We start from the raw sequence: 13473 nt of genomic DNA, 5'->3' as shown, positions 1-13473 counted from the left end.
TGTCTCCGCCGCCCCTCCCTTCGTCTGTCTAAACTTATGAAATTAACAATCAACTTGTAAAAATAGCAGCGTCTATTCTCTTGTGGTTCCCTGAAATGTGATTTGCTCATCTGGTTCATAGGTGTGGCACAACAGGATATAAAAGATGATGGCTAAATAGTTTCCATTAAAGATCATCCAAAATCTAGCAGAATTTTCCTGTTAGCAAGACGCCTCATCTCTGGATATTTCAAAGATTTAATTTACTACCAATTGGCCCTTGGTTATTTCACTTTTACAGAGGAGGAGAGGGAGGGAGGAAGAGAATGGGGGGGGGAGAGGGGGAGAGATAATTAGCTTTGCTTGTAAAATGTTCATCACCATCCTAATACTGAGTAGAATGTGGAGCCTATTGGGGAGCGGGGGGGTCTAATAGATTTCAGGGTATTGTTCTTGGTGAGTAATAAAGTGCGGGGGGAGGGGGAGAGGGAAATCAGTAAGTGGATATTACTTCTTACCATAACCCCATATGGAAGTAATCAAGCGCAAGGGTGGCAGCTGGAGCCAATAACAGTCACCTGCAGTTGAGGGACATGGGGGTTTCGGATGGGTTTTTAATGCTAATTTTCTTCAGAAACAATGAGCTAGAAAGAGCAGAGTAACAGACGAGGCTGGATGAATAGAGACCAGCCAGAACAATAGCTGCACCTGGTGTTAAGAGCAAAGGAACAGAGCCGGCACGCGTCAACAGCATAGGGCACATCTGTTACCCTCACAATAACACCCCCCTCCCACCCAATCCTCCCTTCCCGCTCCTCCAGCATGGTAAGTAATACGAGGTCTTTAAACATTCACAGCTTGCAGCACAGCAACAGGTTTGAGTTCTTTCAAAGCAGCAGCATTCTCTGCACACTCCCTTTCCGTCCTCATTTAGATTTAGTTAAATAACAGACAGCTGTCAATACATGGATGACTATTTAAGTTCCATGGCCGGACTGGAAGAAAGACCTCTGATTTGTGGGCCGACTGATAGATTTTTGGCTTTTCGTCATGCAGCTTTCGTGGCACTGAAGAGTAAAAGTGACACTTAAGAGTTCCAGCTGCTAACAATGTTCTTCTGTCCAAAAGTCCATCCACCTGACCCTGAATTGCAATAGAGACACTGCCACAACCAAGAAAGAAGGAAATGCTGCATCTGAGCAGGGGACTTGGAACAATGAAACTCATTAAGCATTGTTTTAAAAACTCAGGGTAGGTTTTAAAGTGCCACTGCCCAAAGCTGTTAAGAACAATGTGAATTACTTGGTTTGTAATGTGCTATAAGAATACAATGAGTTAAGACTCTTAATACCGAGCGGATGATGAGACTTTTACACATGTGGAAATCCAGTTTATGAGGAAAATAGTCTATAGCCTGCGTATACAGGTCAGACTAGAAGTTCACAGTGCTTCCATCTGGCCTTAGAGTCTATGCAAGTGAGGCACAAAGAAATTACATGCCCTGGTCACACAGAAAATATCTAGCAGCTCCAACAATGGAACTCAAGTCCGACTCCTAGTTCCGTACTTTAACTACAGGACCATCTCTCCCCTGCACTTCAAGGCCCCTGGTATCAAATGTAAGCAGAAATACGGGTATTTTCTGATTCACTTCAGGAGCCGTCTCCAAATCTTTGTACAAATGAAGTAAAAGAACATCTCACAAGTAAAGTTTAATTAGCCTTTGTGAAGGGTACAACATGGCTTTCCCAATGACCATTGTCAAATTTTTGTTCGAACACAATTTTATACCTAATCTCTGAAAAACAATGGAGTATGTAAATATTAGCTAGCCATTAGATTTGGTCAAGGAAGGTTTACCATTTAACTCCGAGAGAATACAGAAAAGTCAGCTCTTCTAGCATGTAAAAAAAGAGTAGGTGACACTAAGTGACTCTTTCTCTTCAGTTCAAATTTAAAAACACAATGTTATCTAATGCTGCCTGTAAGCCTTTTAACAAGCATCTCCCTCCACACCTTTCACAGAAGTCCCTTCATATTCTGTTGCATTGTACTCAGCGATCTAGTAATATAATGGAAACTGTGTCTGGGTACCAATCAAATTAGAGATTTTTTCTCCAAATCATAAAAACTAGAAATGGGAAAGCCAACAGGCCATTTAGTCCTCCCCATACCAAATCAGGGTTGTAAACCATGGTATTTTCTACTAAGAGTAACTAAACATGGCATTGGGAGTTTCCATGTTTACAGTCCCAATTAGTTACACAAAATGCTGGATCTGGAACTGCCAGCCTTGCAAACTCAACCTGGAATCCAGAAGTCAGGCACTGTTCTTTCTTTCTTGTGCATTAGCATCATGACTAAAAGGTTCTGCAGGCCAAATTATGCCCTCAATGACATGTGAGCAACCCCTTTGCCTTCAAGTGGGTATGCAAAGGTAAACCAATTGGGACTTGGTAAACAATTATGTTGATGGAGCCCTAGAAGAAATCAAATCCAGATCTCTCTCAGGGTATGTCTACACTGCAATTAGACACCCGCAGCTGGCCAGTGCCAGATGATTCGGGCTCACGCTAAGGGGCTATTTAATTGCGGTATAGACATTTGGGCTCAAGTTGCAGCCCGAGTTCTGGGACTCTCCCACCTCACAGGGTCTTAGAGCCTGGGCTCCAGCCTGAGCATCTACACCATAATTAAACAGCCCCCTCAGCCTGAACCCCGCAAACCGAGACAGCTGGCACAGGTTTTTAATTGCAGTGTAGACAGAACCTTGATGATGTTGGTGCTGTAGGCCTCTGAAAAGTGACACTGTAATATTAGAGCCTAATCTAAAACCCATTGAAATAGATGGGAGTTTTTCAGTGACTTCAGTGGGCACTGGATCAGGCCCTCAGCACTATTAGCAGATACAATTCAAATACACCAAGCAGGTAGGGGAAGCAAGAAGATAACACTTTTCCATAATCACTACTCATAGTAAAACTGCACTTGAATGTGTCTTTTCCATTTTTAAATGACCCACGTGATAGTGCTTCCATCATTCCCCTAGGAAGACTATTCCAGTCTAGGAATACTCCTCAGATTAGGAATTTATCCCCATAGTCAATTTAAGCTTCTCTGCGCTCTGATTAAACTCTTACTCTTAGCAATATGCCACTGGCCCACTCTGAGCAATTCCTTTCCCTTTCTGTGGTTACAGCCTTCTAATACTCGGTTTTGGTTATATTTCCCTTAGTCATCATCCAGTCATGGTACACATGCTTAGTTCTCCTAACCTCTCCCTCAAATCAGCCCTTCAAGATCCTTAATTTTGCATCATTTTCTGATTTCACCTCCAATTTGCTGAAGTCTTTCAGTATAGAGGTGTTCAGAAAAAACAGAGCTACTACAGATTCCAACAGGACTGCGTATAAGCTCAAAAGCTTCTCTCTCTCACCAACAGAAGTTGGTCCAATAAAAGACATTATACCTCACCCACCTTTTCCCTCCAATATCCTGGGACTGACGCTGCTACACCACCACGGCTTCCAAAATAACTAATTGTGAGTTAGTGTGGCAGAACGTGTCCTTGGCAGTTGTTGAAATAGTGAGATGATGCTTCTTCTTGAGGGTGGCAGAATGAGATCCTAAGTGGACTAATAAAAAGTCATGAACTTTTCACTCCTTTTGAATCACTGAACAGTTTGATCAGATCCTATTTTATCCATGCACTCTCCCATTCCTATGTATCTATAATGATTATCCATATAATTCTGGACAACACGTAGGCGTTATTCTATGAACATCTACCTATGTTTTTTTGTTTCATAGAATATCAGGGTTGGAAGGGACCTCAGGAGGCCATCTAGTTCAACTCCCTGCTCAAAGCAGGGCCAAGCCCCAGGCAGATTTTTACCCCAGTTCCCTAAATAGTCCCCTCAAGGACTGAACTCACAACCCTGGGTTTAGCAGGCCAATGCTCAAACCACTGAGTTATCTCTGTTCTAAGCACTTTTCCCCCAATGTTCGCTGAACATCCTACAGTGTTGTTCTAATCCAGGGGTGGGCAAACTTTTTGACCCTAGGGCCACGTTGGGTACAGAAATTGTATGGAGGGCCAGGTAGGCAAGGCTGGGGAAGGCTATGCCTCCCCAAACAGCGAGGCCCCCACCCCCTATCCAACCCTCCGGAACCCGCACCCCCATCCAACCCCCATGTTCCCCACCCCTGACTGCTCCCCGGGACTCCCGCATCCTATCCAAACACCGCTGCTCTCTGTCCCCTGACCAACCCCCTGGGACGCCCGTCCCCTATCCAATCCCCCCTGCTCCCCAACCCTGACTGTCCCCTGGGCTCCCCCACCCCCTATCTAACCCTCCCTGCTCTCCCCGCCCCTCGTCACCTGTCAGGTAGGGGAAAGGGGGGCTCAGTCCTTTCCCTGTGCATTTCCCCTGCTCGTTTGGCTGCTCTCCCTGGCAGTCGGGCAGGGCTCGCTCCCTGTCTGGGCTTGGCTGCTGAGGACAGGGGCCACACATGCTGGGGGTGGCGGGGGACCCTGGCTTGCTCTGCCCCTGTCCCCGGCAGCAGGGCCCAGGCCCCTTGAACACCCCCCTGGAACCCCCCCAGAACTCCCCCCTGCTCCCCGCCCCCTGACTGTGTTGCCCTGGAGCACCGGGTCTGGCGGTGCTATAGCCGTGCCGCCCAGCAGGAGCTGCAACCCAGGCGCTGGGGGAACTGTGACTACGAGGGAGGCAGGGAGGGAAGAGAGCAGAAGGGGAGGGGTCAGGGGCTAGCCTCTGCCCTGCTCATTGTGCTGCCAGGGAGTTGGGCTGGCTCCTCCGCAAGCCTGTCCTGACTCCACTCCCTGGCAGGAGCTCGGGGGCCAGAGGGAAGGGTCCTGCGGGCCGGATGCGGCCCGAGGGCCGTAGTTTGCCCCCCTCTGTTCTAATCTCTTCTCCTCTTCCTCAGGACTCAGTCTTCTGCAGAACTCGAACGTGAATTTGGCAGGCTAGTTGTTTAAAATAAAGACTAATAGCCCAATTGTGCAGTCCAAACATGGGCAAAACTCCTAATCACTTAACTGGGAGTTTGCTTGCATAGTGACTACAGGATCAAGTCTTAAATGGAGCAAAGTAATTTCAATGAGTAACAGCATTAACACTGGCAAATTCTGCAGGTCTTCAATACCATCATAGCTGAAACTACCCAACTGCACCAGAAATAGCTCACACACTGATGCAAATAAAACAGAAAACAAAAATTCACTGTTCAGAATTTGCACACGCTTGTACGGTTTGTGACATTCTTCCTTCATTCTGGCATGTTCTGGGATGTTAATTTGCACAGCATTGCCCAGTAGGCTCTCATAGCTACTTCCTAGGTATTGGAAATCAAGGGACAAACAGCAAGGTTTAGGTGTCCATGTGCAGAGTCACTTTCATTAGCCGAGGTGCTGGCTTGCAAAGCATACGGAAACAGCCTACACCCAGTGAACGTTTGCAAACTCCAAGAGAAAGAGAATTATTTAAGATGGTAAGAGCGCGTAAGTAAGAATAATGAAACGAGACTAAGAATAGGGACATTTAGCCTGAACAGCGGGATAAACTTGCTGCCAGTGAGCTCTATCAGGCTGTGGAACAGTCTCCCAAGGGAAGCCCTGACACTTGGCAGGTTTAAAACTAGCCTGGACAAAGCACTAGTAAGTGTACAATAGGGAATAGTCCTGCACTGGCAGGGAGATGTAGTAGATAACCCAACCAATATTTTCCATCTATGATTCTGTAGCAAAGTTTCCCGTCCTCGCTTTTAATCTTCAGAACTTTAGGGTGGATTCTGGTATATTTGGTGCAACTGGGCAGCATTTCATGGATGAGCATAAGGAGAACACAATGGATTATAAATGCAGCAGTTCTGGAGTTTAGTGATGCAAAAAGAGGGCCAATAATTTTTAGTGGAATACACAAACATTCAGCCCCAGTGCCAATAGCTCACCGGGTGTACAATGGTATAATTTTTACAGTAGTATGCCCTGAGGGATCAGCAGAACATTTTAAAACTGCTGAACCTTTGCAAAAAAAGGAAAACAAAAAGCAGGTTTAAGATATATATGTAAGATTGGGAATTCCAGTAGAATAAAATGGAATCCAACGTACAGTAGCCTTGCAATATAAATTTTAACAGCAAAGAGAGATGTTACTGCATCACAAAACTGAACTGAGATATTTAAATATTGGTAGCATCAATAGCTGCTTTGAGAGTATAAAGACAAAAAGGTAGCATTCTCACGCACAATGCAGAGAAAAAATGGGGGGGGGGTATTAAAATTATGAACATTTGGGATCTGATGGAGGAGACTTAACCCTATACATTTACTCCTATATTATAAATCTCAGTTTATAAAATATTATTTTGCAAAACTGAGAATAAAGCTTGCCACAATGAAAAACACATTACATTAAAAAATCCTCCCACTTTTCCATTTCCCATTAGACTAGGAAATGCTGAATGCCAGCCTTCTCCCCAGGAAAACCAAACCCTTCCATAGCAACGTAAAGGACAGAAAGCTCTAACGCAGCTCTCCTTAGAGAAATAGTTTACTATTTTTTTAGCTGCATAATCCATGCACCAAGTCAGCTCATCTATTGAAGTTTTTACCAGCAGAACCACTGCAGTCTAAATGAGATGGTTAGAGAGGGGAGGGCGACATTGCAAAGCACTGCATATGTGAGGGTTCACATGCACAGATATACACCCTCTCCCACTATCTGAGCTCAAGGTTCAACTGATTTACAGAACAGAAAAATGTTTCTACTCTTAAAAAATTAGCACACAGCAAAACAGCATAACAAAACCACCAAAAATAAAACAAACAAAAACCACAAATAAACCTCTGAACATTTAAAAAATAATAATCTAATTTAAAAATATTGCTTACCCGAAATACCCAGGTTACAACAATCCAGCTACTGTAGAATTCACCTAATTTCTTCGACATATAAATAAAATGCTCTTCTTTTTTTGCTCTTAATCTTCGAGCACAGCCTCAGACCAGCCTTCCTTCTTTCATTAGCTGGACATGTGTCAGCTCTCTCACATCTGCGATTTCTCACTGACTAGAGCCGCCTGTCCGATCCCAGGGAAACACAGATGGATCCCAGATGGGAAGGTCCAGCCAAACAGACCAGCTCTTTACCTCGCCAGAATACCCAGATATAGACACACACACCCTCCTTTCTCTCCCGCCCCCCCCCCCTCCGCTCTCTCTGTTACCAGGGCTCCTTGCCAGCTGATGTCACTAAGCACACACCTACCAGTGACTCTCAGCCACTTTGACATTAACTTGTTAAATACCCATAATTTGTTTATGGCTAACAATAACACTGATACTGCACTACAACGATCCATGCTAGCTCCCCGTGAAGAGGGGCTTCAAAGGATGAGACTATTGGACTTTCAACTGGACTGACCCTTCCAAAATCCTTTATACCTTCATGTTTACGCAGCTCTTGTTTGTAGAGAACGGTTGTTGTAAATCACTCTAGTAGGCAGCCTGTAGTGCTGAAGAGAGCCTTAATTTTAGCACTCAGATTTAAAAACTGGATTTGGATAAGCTGTTTGGTAAACAAACTAATTTTCTGAAGGTTTCCTAGTGCATGTAAATCTTTCATGTAAACAGCCTTCAAATTTCAGTCCAGTTTGCAAAATTGCAAAACTGGCATGTGTTAACAATTAGAAGCAATAAGAAGATACTATTCTGATGGTGCAAGGATCTCAAACTAGGGCTGGAAAACTCAGAGGAAGAGTGATTAAATACATAACATCCTAATCACAGAGGAGGGGAACTTTTAAAGAAAAACATGCCTTATTGTTTAATGATATGTATAGCGGATTCATGGGATAAATCTTTTTTTTAGCAGTTGCTGAGGAAGCTCACAGAAGAAAGCCATTGGACACAACCAACTTGGAGCGTTTCCGTAAAGTATTTTGGGCTGGTCTACACTAGAAAATTAGATTGACCCAACTACGTCGCTCAGGGGTGTGAAAAATCCACACCCCAAGCTGACCTAACCCCCCAGTGTAGACAGCATTTGTTCAAAGGAAGAATTCTTATGTTTACCTAGCTATTCCCTCTCAGGGAATGGATTTACTACAGCGACAGGGGAACCCCTCCCATATCTGCAGTAGGTTTCTACACTGACGCGCTACAGCTGTGCCGCTCTACCGTTAAGCGTAGGCATAGCCTTAGACATGGTAGCTCTGCAACACGTAAGCACCTCTGCCAGGATTCTCACTTTGTTGTAGCCACTCACCAACATACACCTTGGACAACAACAGAGCTTGGCTGGCAGGAACTACAGAGAACACATTGCACCAGTGCTTTACACATGGAGCCGGATGCTGGGAACTAGGGGGTTGCACAGTTCACATCCACAGCCAGTGCCACACATACAAGGGCCCCTGCTTGAGTTCCACCCTGCTTTGGCTCTTTGAAGGAGAAAAGAGGTGACAGCACCACCACACCACCTCTGGGGACTTCCTTGAGCTGTGCAGGTTCAAACATGTAACATGACCCTTTCGAAAATCCTGTGGGCAACACTGAAGTTTCCCATATATTTGTCTGAAAGCTAGACAATGCAACAAAACTCCCAGCACCTAATGACAATGTAAAACCCAACACTGCCAAGACTACCAACTGCTGACTGGGGGGGTGGGAGGGGAGTGGAAATCCTGATTAAGATGCTGATTCTCTGAAGAGCTTTGGCACAAGAATGGCAGAGGTGTCTGATGATGAATGGCAGCTAGTTATTCAGCTTCCCTGAGAATTTTACTGCATGATTCTAGCACAATGATATCTAAGGGCCAACTGGGCAATGAGGCTACTCCACGCAGAGAGTACTATGCATGGTCATAAATACTTGCAGGAACAGGCCCCCGGCTACTGGAAGTTATACAGAAATTGAATCTTTCCTGCATGCTCGGGGTTCTACTGATCGCCGTATTTGGGGTCGGGAAGGAATTTTCCTCCAGGGTAGATTGGCAGAGGCCCTGGAGGTTTTTCGCCTTCCTCCGCAGCATGGGGCAGGGGTCGCTAGCTGGAGGATTCTCTGCAACTTGAAGTCTTTAAATCACGATCTGGGGACTTCAACAGCTGAGTTAAGGGAAAGTGGGTGGGTCAGCTTTTGTGGCCTGCATCATGCGGGAGGTCAGACTAGATGATCATAATGGTCCCTTCTGACCTTAAAGTCTATGAGTCTATGAGGCCTCAGACAGTTAGAAGCCAGGGATGCTGGCCAATTACAGACCCAAAACTGGTAAGCCTGGTTCTCAGTTATTAAATTCCCAGTGCTTTGTTTGGTCACTGGTCCCCAGAAATCCACAGCCCTAGGCTCACAACAGATCTCCCGCTTCATCCCCAAATTGCCCTATTTCTCTTCATTCCCAAGTCAGGTTAAGAACCCCTCATTTCTCTAGGGAGGGAGGAATGGCAGGGGATAGGGAGATAGAGGAGGAGCTTTTAAAGTAAAGGTTAAAACAGTGCTCTGTGGGAGTGGGAGCTAGTCCTTCCTAAGCAGCAAGGGAGGGGTTAGAAGCACTGAGGAAAAGAACTCCAGTCACTTGAGCATGCCCCCTACCAACTCAGTAATAGCAGCACCCTGTGCTCACACGTGCTTCAGTCTTCAACTCTGGCGTTTCAGCCCACAGAGCCCCAATCAAGATAGACAGGACCCAAGAAATGCTCCAGAGGTGTGCCAATGTGTGTGCCATCCTTCCTTTTGGGCAGCACTCTGTCACATCATGCTAATGGGGTGTCTGCTCACAAAGGATTGTTTTCTAGATTTAACTAAAAAAAGGTCTATTAAACATCCCCAACGCCTGTATTTATTTGTGCTCTAGTCAGCCAACCAGCCAGCAGAGGGTGCACTAGTTTAAGCCTATTCTCAGATCTCTCTGTCCCAAGAAGTGACAACCAAGATGTCAGTGCACCAATAAGAAAGTTAGCTATAAAAAAAATTATGTTAAAATTTCAGCTTCCTTGAGAAGAAAGGGTTCAAATGAAATGAATAAACCTAAATGTCCCTTTACAATAGTTTCCCTTTGCACGACAGTTCAGTTTCATCTTAGCTTTTTATTAGTATATAATACATTTGAATGACATGATTCATTCCAACGACATGGGGAGGGTATCACTTGGAGAGCTGACACGTTTAGCCTTTCTACCCCAAAGAAGTTGAATCAGAGTTTACATTTGCAATCAGTCTCCTACAGGTATGCAACTGTTCTGTAAATAATTTATATCAGGGGAGATTAAAGCAGGTGAAGTTCTGATCTGTTCAAGAGATGTTTCATTTGAAAAGTTAGGGTTTTGGGTGTGTTTACCACCTTTTACAAAGCACATGTAAAATACTGAGGCTGTCAATATTTCACAAAATAAGACAGAAAAAGTGCATCTTAGTTATGCAAACACAAACAAGTTTAAAAAGTTAAAAAACCAAAACTTTAAAACTTAAGAACTATTTTCCTCATGTTTTGGCCTGCAGTCCCAAACACCGCCAGGGGAAAAGTCAATTTGCAACAGCTGCGGACAGCTAGTTAAGTCCAAGGACTAAACACCACAATTAGGGAAACTGATAAAATATTAATGCAGCAGTTTCATAAAAAAAATGGTTAAATATTGTTTTATTATTGTTGTGGTGCAAATGTATTCCCACAAATTCAGAGGCCCTGAGGGCATCTCACCATCCTTATAGAGTCAGAAGCATGACTGTATAAGAATGGCACCTTACTCAACAGATCTGTTCTGTGGTTCAGATTCATATCTTTGTTTTGTGACAAAAAAGGTTTCCCTTTAACTCCTGTTAGCTAGTTCAGCTCTGGGAGAGAGAACAGAATTTTTTTTTTTTTTTGCTTTGTCAACTAGGTTCCATCTGCAAAATCCCTTGTTATTGGTTATGGTGCATCAGCCAAAGAACCCATCTCAGTTTCCAGAACTCAAAGTGAGTTTGCAGGATATATCATTAAAAGAAACAGGCCAGACTATTGTCAGCTACTGGAGGGGGAAGGGGGGATAAAAAAAGGTGGCATAGAGCTTGCTCTTGATTTCCACCCAATTCTGCTGTACATACGGCTAGTTCCCAAGCATAAATTAGAACAGGCAAAGACTGCTTTAACTCTGGCTGCAAATGACCCTAAGGGGTCAAAACTGCAGTCAGGAACAGACACAGCACAAGGAAGTCCCAGCCACACGGCCTTTCCTCTAGTCAACCCCATATGCTGGCAGCAGGGTGAGGGTGTAGCAGAGGAGGCTCTATGCCAGTAGAAGTCCCCCATGTGGTGGAGTGATCCTCCCAGGGCCAAATATACCAGCTCTGCCATCAGATTCTCCACACAGTGCAGTGCAATGTGGACACACTGCCCAGATGGATCTGGTCAAACATCTTTTTTCTTGTAACTTGAGCAAATTTGCTCGAGTCATTTGGATACAAATATGAAGCCCCACAGTGACATTTTAAGAGAGCCACTTTTCAGAGTATAATCATGGGCAACTAAGAAACCCACGCCTTGAAGTGTGTGATTGAGACCAGATCCATACTCTGTGCAAAGAGGCACATTGCAGCATTGAAGTTTTTCAAATCCTTCTTGTATGAGTGGATTTAATTGGATGTGTCATACCAGTGTTATTAAAATGACAGAAAGATACTCCGATGGCAAGGGCACTTCATGATACCATCAATGGCAGAAAGCTTCTGAGGAGCCATCAGAAGAAAACCACTTTGTTAACAGGCATGTGAGCTTGTGGAGGACTCCCCTCCCCACAAGCAGCATATTCTCAGGTATTTTTAAAGAAAAAAACCAAAAACCCCAATGGCTTACAAAATTTAATTTCAAGTCGTTAACTGCAAGAATGCCTTTGAGAGCACTAACTTTTGTTGTAGCAGTCAATTGTCACTCAGCGGCAAAACAAATCTTTCCCCTTATTTTCACAACCCTGAAAATAGTTTTTAAGTGGAGAAAAATCAGAGACATCAAGGATGTTAAAAGCAGTTTGCAGTTATATTAATTCAGCGTTACAGAGCTATTAGGAAAATATGCCCATCCTTTACCAAACCGACTGAGAATTTAAAATGTTACTTTACTTGTCTGTGTCAAAACAAGAGAAGAGACATACCCACTTCTCATCAAGGTGAGCAGAAAGGAACTGCACTGAGTAGCCTCATAGGGTCTGTCTACACAGCAACTAGACACCCGAGGCTGGCCTATGCCAGCTGACTCGGGCTCGTTGGACTCAAGCTGTGGGGCTGTTTCACTGCTGTGTAGACCTCCGGGCTTGGGATGGAGCCTGGGTTTCAGGACCCTGTGAGGTGGAAGGGTCCCAGGGCTCAGGCTGCAGCCCAAACCCGGAAGCCTACACTGCAACAAAACAGCCCTGCAGCCCAAGCTCTGGGAGCCCGAGTCAGCTGGCACAGGGCAGCCATGGGTTTTTATTTGCAGTTTAGACATACCCATTGTGACAGAAAGGGGCATCGCCGTAAGAAAGAAAAATATGCACTTATATGGATGTTTTTTAATCTGTTGCTATCAATCACTTTACAAAGGCGAGTGAACCTTGATTAGGGGCCTCATCCTGAAGTCAACAGGAGTCTTTCCACTGACTTCCATGGGCTTTGGACCAAGTCTTACGTGACTTGCCCATGGTCGCATAGCCTATCAATGCAACCCATCTCAGTATTCCATTCACTAGACCAAAAGGGAATGGCTTTGTATCCTTTACTTTTCTTTACAGCGGAAAGTATTTCAAAATAAGTTATTGGTGACTCCTCACTACAAAAGCTCAGCAACTGAGAAACAGCGCAACTTCTTCAACTATGGTGGTATATCTCTGGAGCAGATCTCTTGAATCAAATTTTCTGCTAAGCTAACCCATCCACTCCCTGCGCTTTTGCCACCAGAAGGAAAAAATGTAAAGACAAGACCTACCAACAAGAAAAAATAAACCATATAAATTGACAGACATCGAGCAGGATTCCTAGTTAAAACAGGCAACTAGCTAGTTTGCTCTGACAGCAGCCATCGCTAAGGATTCTGCAACCCAGATGTTGATACTGTGCACGGACGCCACCCTGGAAAGAACTAATACTGCATGCAGCGGCTAGGAAAATTGCTCTCCCTGTCTCTGTGCATTAATCTGGTTCTACTTTCTTCACATGGGAACGTTCCATGGAAAGAACTATGAAAACAAAGCTTGAACACTGCAGACTATTGATATATGCTGCTAGCTGTGGTTTCTGGGAAATCTGGAGAATTTTTCCAGTTTCCAGTAGAATTTTTATGCCTATCACAGTCCATTTCCCTGGCAAAAAGAGAAAATCTGAACTGGCTTTGACTTCTATTAAATTCCTCACATATTTCATGATGCACCATAGCTTTATTTTTTGCTTTCTGGGCTCCTATCTTAGAAAGACGCCTCACATTTATTCATGGCAACCATGGAAAGCATTTACCTTTTTAAGCTCCCCA

The 13473-nt window shown here is 44.4% G+C and overlaps 1 protein-coding gene across 6 annotated transcripts in view; it reads right to left on the bottom strand.

Annotated features, from left to right (window-relative positions):
• CBFA2T2 (CBFA2/RUNX1 partner transcriptional co-repressor 2) overlaps positions 1-13473 on the bottom strand; it is a 94536-nt gene that overhangs the window by 53953 nt on the left and 27110 nt on the right. Inside the window, exon 1 of one of the 6 annotated variants that reach the window (XM_065565698.1) lies at positions 6893-7210. The exons of 4 other annotated variants lie outside the window; for them this stretch is intronic. The gene's annotated coding sequence lies outside the window, so the exon portion shown is untranslated. Of the gene's footprint in view, positions 1-6892; positions 7211-13473 lie in introns of those variants that run through there. One more of the 6 variants, XM_008168141.4, reaches the window with a different exon arrangement.

The sequence above is a fragment of the Chrysemys picta genome, chromosome 13 (assembly GCF_011386835.1).
Source record: "Chrysemys picta bellii isolate R12L10 chromosome 13, ASM1138683v2, whole genome shotgun sequence".
Lineage (NCBI taxonomy): Eukaryota > Metazoa > Chordata > Testudines > Emydidae > Chrysemys > Chrysemys picta.
Note: the sequence above shows the minus strand (reverse complement) of the source record. Positions and strands in the feature narration are given on the sequence as shown.